General features: G+C 42.6%; 1 protein-coding gene across 3 annotated transcripts in view; it reads left to right on the top strand.

Annotated features, from left to right (window-relative positions):
• Positions 1 to 12,035, top strand: part of ETV6 (ETS variant transcription factor 6) — a 278,846-nt gene that overhangs the window by 223,466 nt on the left and 43,345 nt on the right. The gene's annotated exons all lie outside the window — the stretch shown is intronic.

Raw genomic sequence — 12,035 nt, 5'->3', positions numbered from 1 at the left:
AGAAACAAGCGAATAGGTGAGAAGGGCTGGGGAAGGTAGAGATCCTTCTGCCCAGGCAATTTGAGACCTAAATTCAAAGGGCTTTAGGTGATTTCTTTTGGAAGTTGTGAATTTTTTGAAGTAATGAATCTTATATTGAATAGTTTGTGTGTTGGTATTAGTCATTCAGTCGTATCCAACTCTTTGCAACCACATGGACTATAGCCCATCAGGCTCATCTGTCCCATCTTGCCTGGGATTCTCCAGGCAAGAATACTAGAGTGGGTTGCCATTCTCTTCTCCAGGGGATCTTCCCAACCCAGGGATCAAACCTAGGTTTTCTGCATTACTGGCACATTCTTTACCATCTGAGCCACCAGGGAAACCCAAGAATAGTTTGTACAGTTCTTGAAGGATACAAGTGACAGTTTCCTCTGGCTCATCTGACAAGAAAGATTTAACTAAATAAGGGCTCCTAAAACCACATGGAAAAGTTTCCTTCAGTAAGAAGCTTTGGTACCTGCAAAATGTATTGCTGATATGGATAAGAACTCAAACAGACTTTCTAATTTCACTTCTCACACTTGATGGATATTTTTTCCTTAAATTTTTTGTGATGTGGACCATTTCCAAAGTCTTTATTGAATTTGTTACAATATTGCCTCTGTTTTATGTTTTGGCTGTAAGGCATGTGGGATCTCAGCTCTCCGACCAGGGATTGAACCCGCTCCCCTTGTGTTGGAAGGTAAAGTCTTAACCACTGAACCACCGAGGAAGTCCCCTTGATGGATTTTTAGAAGAGATTTGGGAACTCCGTATGTCCAAGGGAAACCTTGGTCTCGGGTTTCTGCCTCTTGAGGACAGTTATTCAAGGACCCACGGGTCCTGCCTCTGTCAAGTCTCCTATCTGCCCCCTCTTTGTCACTTTGTCACCTTTCTTCCTTGACTTAAGGGCAAAGGTCCCGCACAGGGTCTTGGCTTTTTCCCCAACTACGTTCACCCTTATTTACTCCTGGAGACCGGCCAGGAGTTAATAAACTAGCTAACTGTCCTGAGGAAACGGCCTGTCACACAGGGCAAGATAAGGATGTGTATAGCACTGTAGTGTTGCCCCAGGTTTTCCCAGTTGCAGCAGAACCGTTTAGAGGAGGAAATGATAAAGGGGAAGTTTCCCCCAGAAGTACACTTCATGGAAACTTGAAAACTTCCACAGCTGAAAACCAGGGCACTGTGAAGGTTTTAGCAGGGACACAGACATTCTTGAAACATTTCATCTTCCATCATTGGTTCTTTCTGTAGCCTCAGGATAAGAAAACTGTAAAACAACGATATAAATAAATAAAACCAACCTGAAAGGAACCTCGAGAGTTCCTTTTAATTTAATGCAAAAACACTTCCCTTTTCTGTTCCAGGGGAAACTCAGAGATTAGACTCAAAGGGGCAAAGTTACCCATCTGGAGGGAAAAGTACGCTAGCTCGTCAGTGTTCAGGAGAAGTCATTCATGTCGGGCAAACACAGGAAAACACAATGATGTGTTTTAAGTTGACTTGATTTAGACCTTGGGCATGCTTTTCTCTTTGTAAATCTGCCTCTCCCTCCCCTCATATCTCAGGTACACCCTTTTTTTTCTTTAACTTTCTGTTTTGTGCTGGAGTATAGCCGATTAACAGTGATGTAATAGTTTCAGGTGGACAGCAGAGGGGCTTAGTCATACATATACATATGTCCAGTCTCCTCCAAACTCCCTTCTTATCCAGGCTTCCATAGAAACATTGTCAGGAGCTTCTTTTTGTTGCTGATTTTTTATTTCTCCAGTGACTTCTCAACTTTCCTTAAAGCTGGGAGCAGAGACATACCAAACCTGTCAGTACATCCTTGCCAGTTTGTCGGGTGTTTGCAGGGAGAGCTGTGTGGGAGGCTGGAAGGGAGCCCGCCGCCCCATTGAGGGCAGGATCACACCGAACCTGAAGGCAGGGGCAGCTGGGGAAGGAGAGAGCAGAACGAATGGGCCTCAGAAAAGGAGGGGGGCTGCTCTGGAACGTGCAGGATGGAACTGCATGACGGGTCATTGGAGCAGCGTTAACTTGGGTTTGGGTGGCCATGAGGAAGCCCGCCTGGAGATGGAAGAGGCAGCGTTAGGCGGGTGCGCTAGTCAGGACGTGGTTGCCATAGCCTCGGTTAGGAGGGAGCAGCAGAAATTTATTCTGTGAGTGTTCCCTGAGCAGCTCCATGCCAGAGGACAAGAGAGCTGGCTGAGGGAGTTAAAGGAGAGAGAAGTGATTTCCGGCCGGGTTGTCAGATGAGGCTCAGTTGTGTGGTAGCTGAGCCAGACTTTGAAAGCTCTGAAAAGTGAGCAAGAGGCCAGGAGGGAAAGGTGTTGAGGAGGAGGTGAGACCAGTTCATGTGAAGGAGGACCTTGGAGAAGAGCTTTCTTTTGAAACACTGTTCATCATTACTCATCACCCCTCACCCTTGTCTGCTTGCCTCTTCAAGTTCTGCTACTTTCTCCAGGAACACTTTCCCTGACTCTCCCATCCCCACATCCCTGGTTCCACCCCGCCTTCCTTTCCTCCACTTCTCCCCGCCTCAGTCTGGTTGAGGTGCTGGTCCTCATGTTTTTTCCTTTTGGCTGCCCCACATGGGGGATTTTACTTCTCTGAGAGAGTGAATCTGTTTCTCCTGCATTGGAAGCACTGAGTCTTAACAGCTGGATCACCAGGGAAGTCCTGTTGATTCCCTTTTCTGTTCAGTTGCTCAGTTATGTCCGACTCTTTGTGATCCCATGGACCGCAGCACACCAGGCATCCCTGTCCTTCACCATCTCCCGGAGCTTGCTCAAACTCATGTCCATCGAGTTGGTGATGCCATCCAAGCCATCTCTGTCATCCCCTTCTCCTCCTGCCTTCAATCTTTCCCAGCATCAGGGTCTATTCTAATGAGTCTGTTCTTTGCATCAGGTGGCCAAAGTATTGGAGCTTTAGCATCAGTTCTTCCAGTGAATATTCAGGACTGATTTCCTTTAGAATGAACTGGTTGGATCTCCTTGCAGTCCCAGGGACTCTCAAGAGCCTTCTTCAGCATCAGAATTCAAAAGCATCAATTCTTTGGCACTCAGCTTTCTTTATGGTTCAGTTCTCACATGCATGACTACTGGAAAAACCATAGGTTTGACTAGATGAACCTTTGTCAGTAAAGTAATGTCTCTGCTTTTTAATATGCTGTCTAGGTTTGTCATAACTTTTCTTCCAAGGAGCAAGCGTCTTTTGATATCATGGCTATAGTCACCATCTGCAGTGATTTTGGAGCCCAAGAAAATAAAGTCTGTCACTGTTTCCACTGTTTCCCTATCTATTTGCCATGAAGGGATGGGACCAGATGCCATGATCGTAGTTTTTTGAATGTTGAGTTTTAAGCCAGCTTTTTTATTCTCCTCTTTCACTTTCATCAAGAGGCTCTTTAGTTCCTCTTTGCTTTCTGCCATGAGGGTGCTGTCATCTCCATATCTGAGGTTATTGATATTTCTCCCGGCAATCTTGATTCCAGCTTGTGCTTCATCCAGTCTGGCATCTGGCCTGATGTACTCTGCATATAAGTTAAGTAAACAGGGTGACAATATACAGCCTTGACATAACTCCTTTCCCAGTTTGGAACCAGTCTGTTGTTCCATGTCTGATTCTGACTGTTGCTTCTTGACCTGCATACAAGTTTCTCAGGAGGCAGGTAAGGTGGTCTGGTATTCCCATCTCTTTAAGAATTTTCCACAGTTTGTTTTATCTCAGAGCATTTCCTAATTCTGTCATGGCCCCTGACACACACCCCCAGGGTTCACACTGTGATACATGAGATTGTTTTCTATTCCATATCCTCTCTCAGAGTAGAAAGTTCAGGCTGCGTCCTGTTCAGCTGCTGTGTCTCCAGTGTCTAGCACAGGGCATGACATCTGGTTGGCACTCAATAAATATTAGCTGAATTATGACCCAACCCAAGAGTATCTTCCAGCCAGTTAAGCAGTTTGGATGTTATTTTGCAAATAATAGGAAACCACTGAAAGGTTCTGATCAGGAGAAGGATATGACTGAAGCTCTCCCTTTGGTACAGTCAGTCCCCTACATACGAATTAGTTCTATTCCGAGAGCATATTTGTTAAGTCCAGGTTTTGCATAAGTTCAACATAGTTAGCCTCAGTACCCAACTAACACAATCTATTTAGTACTGTACTGTAGTAGGTTTATAATACTTTTCACACAAATAATACATTTTAAAAAACAATAAATAAAGCATTTTTTATGTTACACTATAGTACCTGGAAAAATGTAGTAGTGTAGTCCAACCGCTGGCATACAGGGGCTGGCATCCAGTGACCAGACAAGAAGAGTTACTGACTGGAGGAGGGAGAGGAGGGAGTGGATGGTGGAGCTGAAGGACCATCAGCAGTAAGAGATGGAGGGCAAGCACATTCACATCTTTGAAAGTTTGCAACTTGAAGGTTTGTGTGTAGGGCACTTGCTCTATAGACGCTTGCCATCAGCGCATAGGGTAGCTTCACTGGGTCATTAAAAGCAGGAAAACTAGGTATAGTGCTACTGCTGCAGTCCTAATTTGAGACATTGAAGTCCAGAACGGAATCAGTGGCACCAAAATAATATGCTTTAGGCATGAAATGGTTATCCTGGCATTTTGGCCAAGTGATGCCAGAACATTCAGGAAGATGTGCCCTTTTCTGCAGAAGTCTAAGATAGAAGCCAGGTCAAGCTGGGAATAATAGATTTCAGAGCATCCCCTATTACATTGAGCTGACAATAAAGATAAATCTATGCTGTAGGTAATTTAATTTTAAGGCAGCAACCAGAAAGCCATGGACAGAATATCAAGGTGATACCTGCCAGTAGGGGCTATCAGAAAACTTGCCACAGAACAGGAGTATTGTCAGAGGAATTGGATGACAGAAACAAGAAGGAGATGAGATGAGCCTTCCCATGAGGTAGGTAGCCAGCCAGCAAGGTGATGAGGGCGTGATATACCTGCTCACCTTCTCCTTAGATAGAGACAATGTATAAATAGAAAACCTTGTTTCTCTCTCATATGAAACATTTGGCATGCTTCTATTGACCTCCACTTTGCTCTTGGCCTTCAACGTAGTAGATGTCACAAGGTCCAGATTCTATACACATCTCTTCCACACATGCCATCACCTCATTTGCTCTTATCTTCCTTGTCCATAAAATGGAATATTCAACCTGGGGATCCCAAACTCTCTTTATAGTTCAACCCAACTTCAAACACTGAAGGTGTTAAGCTTTGAGTAAGCATTATGACTTGCCTCCTATAGGCAGTAAATAGATACTTTGGTCTCCTTCATGACTGTATACCTTGAAAAAACCTAGACTTTACCCAGTTTTTTCCTGTCTTAATCTTTTTTGCTGCATAAGACAAAGCAGCAGCAGCTTCTCACTAGTCATAGGGTTGCTAGAATGAAACAAAAGGATCTGATGGCCCATCACCATGAATGGATGTTTACAGCTTCCTCCCAGCCATGTTTCCTGCCTGGCCTCACCCAGAGTTATGTTCTCTGTACATAGAAATAACATTCCTTGACACAACTCATCCCATATGTAGACAGGAGAGAACAAGAGTTGGATGAGTTATAATTAGTTGAACTATTAAGATACCTTCAGTCAAATACAGTAGCCTCCTTGAACCCCACATTCTCCAACCAATTAAACAAACTACATTTATGCTGTCCACTTTCAGGACAAAGGTCCTCGCTTTTCAACTGCTAAACTAAAACAGGGAACGTTGAGAATATATTAAGATATCATCTCCAACAGAAGATGTCAAAGTTGAATATAAATGGTAGCTTTTCCTTGAAATAATCTCCTAATCAGGATATAGCAGGATGACAAATTTATAATGTTCACAAAGTTAAGGGAAAAGTGTAAAGGAATCTCTATTTTATAAAACCTCACCCAGACAGGATTATTTTACCTAGTCCTTGGGCGACTGGGTAGTTATCACATTAAATGGTCTGGGATGATTCAATTCAAAGAAATTTCATTGAATTTTATGAATTTATTGAATGCCTTGAAATGAATAACTCCAACTGTGACTTGACCTCTTTGAGACACTGAGAAAACACATTAATCAGAAGGAACAGACAAGTTAGCATTGATATTCATACTCTCAGAGTTATCCATTGCAAGATACTCAGGTGGGAGGTATTTATGTATCCTTTATTAAATGAACAAAAAGTGTTATTAATTTAATTCATATTAGACTTTTTAATCAATGCCTTTTAAAAAACAAGAAACGTTCAAAGTTCCTTCAGTTTAATTCAGCAAAAAAATGTATTGGGGTTTCACTAAGTAAATGAGTTTTTAACATACTGGAGTGTGATGTTACAAAGTGTTTCTTCCTTTCCAGCCCACCAGAATCTTTTTCTTTGAAAATGTGCTTTGCTTGTGACTTTCAGAGATAGTAAAATTTCTTTTAAAGGTTAAAAAGGTCTGTATCTACATGTGTTTCCTGGGAAACCAACCTGCCTATTAATCTCTATTAAGCAGTGGTAGGTGGTTTGCTGGCTTGAGTCCACTGGCTGCTTTAGTCTCAAGTCACAGAGTCTGAGGGCATGGGTCACAGAGAGGAATTTTAGCCCTGAAGTGTGGGAGTTCCAACAAACAGGACCCTTGACTGAAAATACCCAGAGTTGCCTATCTCTTCTCTTCTGTGTCTTGAGCAAAACAAGCCAAAAATATGTGTATTACCCATCAGCAAAATGCCCAGATAAATCAATTACAGGAAACTCACGGAATTTGTTAGCATTTCGCTTATCCCATTGGTGAAATATTGGTGGTGACTGACTGATTGCTCTGCTATGCAGAGTCGTATTTTAACATGTGAAACATACAGTACTTCCTGTAGTTGACAGTGCATACTTATGTCACGATATTTAGATTTTCTCATGAACTTATTCTTTGGTTTACCTTACCTTATCTTCTGTATGCAGGTAAAGGCAGTTGTCTTTCTAGATGTCTTCCTAACTGAGTGAGTCTCCTCTTAAATATCATATTCAGAGACTTCCCTGGTGGTTCAGTGGCTAAGACTCCATGCTTCCAATGCAGGGGGGCCTAGGTTCAACCCTTGGCCAGGAACTAGATCCCACATACTGCAACTAATTAAGAGTTCACATTCCACAACTAAAAATCCAGCATGCTGCAACTAAGCCCTGGCTCAGCCAAATAAATAGAGAAGTAAATATTTAAATATATATATAATATTTATGTTAGATATATATTACATATATATAATATCCCAATTATCCCTTTTTTTCCCCCAGGATCTCTGTCCAAGACATAGATATCAAATAAATTTCAAATATTTGTTCCTAAGTGAAAGAGGATTTTATTTTTATGGTCACAGAAAGCACTCTGTATTAAATTAAAAGATTTGTAATTCAATCAGGCTATAAAAATGGATTGAGTGGAATGCTTGGAAACGAAGACAGAGCAGAGCTGGAATGCCAAGCAGCCCCATGATGGGAAAGTTCTTAGACCACCAGTGGGATCTCCCAGGCCTGTGTCTGAGTTGGTGTTTTCACTGTTGAATTTATTATGAAACTGAAGGGACTGAGGCCTCAGACGTCATTTTGAACCTGTCACAGGCGGAAAAGAGCAGCAGAGACTTTTCTGACAAATCTGAATAGTGTCCCTCCCACACCATATATGCTGTTATTTTTTTGTAACTGGTCAGAGGGAAACTAAAATCTCTGAATAAAAACAGAAGAGAGAAAAAGAGAACGCTTTGCAAATGTAAGAATGTGTTACTTCTGATAATCTTCATGGGAGGATGTGTACATAATAAATTGTCACCTCTGAAAAATGCCAGTTTTTAATAATGTGAAGATTTCGCTTTAAACCTACTGAACTCAAGAAGGTAAACGTTGTGAAACCCCATGGGGAGGGGCTCTGGGTAGCCCTGTCGATGACACTCTGCACTGGTCTGATTCTTCTGGAGAATAAGCAGTGTACAATAAGAACTTTAAAACTAATCATACCCTTTCACTGATAACACCGTTTTAGGAAGAGAAAATCCCCATGGAGGCAATCCAATAGGGAGTCAAAAAAGATACCCTTAGTAATTCTATCCATGATGGTGAAAACTGGAAATGCCCATACCACCCCCAGTAGGGGACTGACTGGCTTTAAAAAAATATGGAGAATATAAATATAGAGAAATACACCATAGCTTTACAGCCACTCATTGAGACACTTCAGTAGATCGTACAGGCCTTATGGGTCATGTTCAGAACTTTAAATGTTATTTTAAAGACAGGTGGAAGCCATTCACGGTCTGAAGCAGAGACTGGCTTGATGAGACACAGAACTGAGGAGTGGGATGTAGGGCAGTCGGTAGACGCAATGGCAGTGGCTGAAACTAAGACATCCAGCAGGGACAAGCGGGTGATTCAAGGAATATTTAGAAGGCAGAGTCTGTAAGTCTTGGTGGTGGTGAGTGAGAAGAGAGTGAAGGATGAGTCCTGGCTTCTGACCCAGTCAGCTGGGGATTTACCGCAGTAGGAAGCACTGAGGGTTGTAGAGGCGTTTATGTCAAACACAGAAGACGTGCGATGCCCGGGTGACGGGCAAGAGGACGTGTGTAGGAGGTAACCGAAGGCTCTGAAGGTGAGGCGGGGTGTCTGACGGGAGTAGATGTAGTGGAGACCGGCTGCCGGCAACCATGGAGGGGCTGAGGTTACCCTGGAGGAAGGCGATGAGAGGCCTGGGAGCCTTAAAGGTTGAGGAAGCAGGAGAGCAGAAAACCAGGAGATGAGCCGTGTCTGAAGCTGTGGGGTGTTCTAAGCCAGGGAGAGGCCGTGACTAGTGGTGATGATGTAGCTGAGAGGCAAGCACATCGCCCTTTGGCTTTGATGAGCTGGAGGTGACCTCGGCAAGAGCACCCTTGTACCTTCCTCCCGTCTTCCCCCATCCCACCCCTCTGGGTCGTCTCAGAGCACAAGCTGAGCTTCCTGAGCCGGGCGACAGGTTTCCACTAGCTAGCTCTGTTACATGTGGCATGCGCGTCCATCAATCCCAGTCTCCCGGCTCATCCCCTCCCCCGCCCCGTGTCCGCATGTCCATTCCCTACTTCTGCATCTCGATTCCTGCAAATAGGGAGGGGCTATACATCCAGGGTTAGCTGATTCACTTCATTGTGCAGCAGAAAGCAATACAACATTGTAAAGCAACTATATCTCAGTTTAAAAAAATAAAAAGAGCACTTTGGAGAGGGTTGGAATGGAGACCAGAGGGCCCAGAGGAGCACACGGCGGCGGGCGTAGTGATAACAGAGTTGAACAGCTCCTCTGGACGTTTGGCTGCGATGGGAAGAGAAACAGGGACAGCACCTGGAGGGGAAGATGAGGACAGAGTAGGGTTTGTGTGTGCGCACATGTGTGTGTATAGAAGACAGAAAACACTTGGAGCTGCTTAAATGCTAAAGGGAAGAAACCCACAGGAAGAAGTTGAAGATACCCTGTGCAGTAGGACAGGGAAAAAAATGGTGAACTAGAAATATGTGTATGAAATTATGTCAGCTGGAAAAAAAATTCCATTCTTTTTTTTTTTTATTTAAATATTATTTTATTAGTTGGAGGCCAATCACTTTACAACATTTCAGTGGGTTTTGTCATACATTGACATGAATCAGCCATATAGTTACACGTATTCCCCATCCCGATCCCCCCTCCCACCTCCCTCACCCCCGACTCCTCTGGGTCCTCCCAGTGCACCAGGCCCGAGCACTTGTCTCATGCATCCCACCTGGGCTGGTGATCTGTTTCACTATAGATAATATACATGCTGTTCTTTCGAAACATCCCACCCTCACCTTCTCCCCCAGAGTTCAAAAGTCTGTTCTGTATTTCTGTGTCTCTTTTTCTGTTTTGCATATAGGGTTATCGTTACCATCTTTCTAAATCCCATATATATGTGTTAGTATGCTGTAATGTTCTTTATCTTTCTGGCTTACTTCACTCTGTATAATGGGCTCCAGTTTCATCCATCTCATTAGAACTGATTCAAATGAATTCTTTTTAACGGCTGAGTAATATTCCATGGTGTATATGTACCACAGCTTCCTTATCCATTCATCTGCTGATGGGCATCTAGGTTGCTTCCATGTCCTGGCTATTTTAAGCAGTGCTGCGATGAACATTGGGGTGCACGTGTCTCTTTCAGATCTGGATTCCTCAGTGTGTATGCCCAGAAGTGGTATTGCTGGGTCATATGGCAGTTCTATTTCCAGTTTTTTAAGAAATCTCCACACTGTTTTCCATAGTGGCTGTACTAGTTTGCATTCCCACCAACAGTGTAAGAGGGTTCCCTTTTCTCCACACCCTCTCCAGCATTTATTGCTTGTAGACTTTTGGATAGCAGCCATCCTGACTGGCGTGTAATGGTACCTCATTGTGGTTTTGATTTGCATTTCTCTGATGATGAGTGATATTGAGCATCTTTTCATGTGTTTGTTAGCCATCTGTATGTCTTCTTTGGAGAAATGTCTGTTTAGTTCTTTGGCCCATTTTTTGATTGGGTCGTTTATTTTTCTGGAATTGAGCTTCAGGAGTTGCTTGTATATTTTTGAGATTAATCCTTTGTCTGTTTCCTCATTTGTTATTATTTTCTCCAAATCTGAGGGCTGTCTTTTCACCTTACTTATAGTTTCCTTTGTTGTGCAAAAGCTTTTAATTTTCATTAGGTCCCATTTGTTTATTTTTGCTTTTATTTCCAATATTCTGGGAGGTGGGTCATAGAAGATCTTGCTGTGATTTATGTCGGAGAGTGTTTTGCCTATGTTCTCCTCTAGGAGTTTTATAGTTTCTGGTCTTACATTTAGATCTTTAATCCATTTTGAGTTTATTTTTGTGTATGGTGTTAGGAAGTGTTCTAGTTTCATTCTTTTACAAGTGGTTGACCAGTTTTCCCAGCACCACTTGTTAAAGAGATTGTCTTTTTTCCATTGTATATCCTTGCCTCCTTTGTCAAAGATAAGCTGTCCATAGGTTCGTGGATTTATCTCTGGGCTTTCTATTCTGTTCCATTGATCTATATTTCTGTCTTTGTGCCAGTACCATACTGTCTTGATGACTGTGGCTTTGTAGTAGAGTCTGAAGTCAGGCAGGTTGATTCCTCCAGTTCCATTCTTCTTTCTCAAGATTACTTTGGCTATTCGAGGTTTTTTGTATTTCCATACAAATTCTTATGAATGTGACTTTATGAAACTTATGTGTGTCCTTGAAAGACAGAACGTATTGAAGCAGAGTAAATAGTTTCCAGATTTTTTTGGAGACACGTCAGTTAATGATTATCCTAGTCACAAGGGGTACCATCTCCTGAGCACATAGGAGAGCAGACCTGGGGCTGACGCTTATTCACGTCATCTCATTTAATCCTCATAACAGCCCTGCCAAGTCTAGGCATTGTTCTCATCTGATACAAAAGAATATTTAAGCCTTGAACCAAGGCTCAAAGAGAAAAGGTAGTTTGCCTCAGGACATGCAGCTAATGAATAGAGGAACCGGGATTCAAACCTGGGACTCCCTTGCTCCAGACCCCAGGCTCTTTTTTCTAAAAGTAAAGAAATTTATGTAAGTCTAACCCTCTAAACAGCATCTTTGTGTTCTTGGTCTTTAGACACTAGTAAAATTGCTAAGGCACCTTGCAGCAGTTTTGTTCACTCTCTCTACTGCTCGTTTCAAACAAATTGCAAATAAAACAATAGAATTTAGGATTCTCGAAGTAGATGCCTAGGTTATAACATCAAGGTCACTGATACCTTGTATACTTGATACTGTGTATACAGTGTATGCAAAATTGTATATATGTGTTTAGTTTGTGGGTTTCTGTGTGTGTGTGTGTGTGTGTGTATGCATGTATCTAGGAGTATATCTAGGGTTTATAGGACCTGAAGTTATAATTTGAAGACACACAGTTCTAGGTTTCCTTTTGTTTCTTTTTTTAAATTTTATTTATTTATTTGTGGTGTGCCGGCTCTCTGCTGC

This window comes from Muntiacus reevesi, chromosome 1 (assembly GCF_963930625.1).
Source record: "Muntiacus reevesi chromosome 1, mMunRee1.1, whole genome shotgun sequence".
Taxonomy (NCBI): Eukaryota; Metazoa; Chordata; class Mammalia; order Artiodactyla; family Cervidae; genus Muntiacus; species Muntiacus reevesi.
The sequence above is the reverse complement of the archived record's forward strand: the minus strand, read 5'-3'. Positions and strand labels throughout refer to the sequence as shown.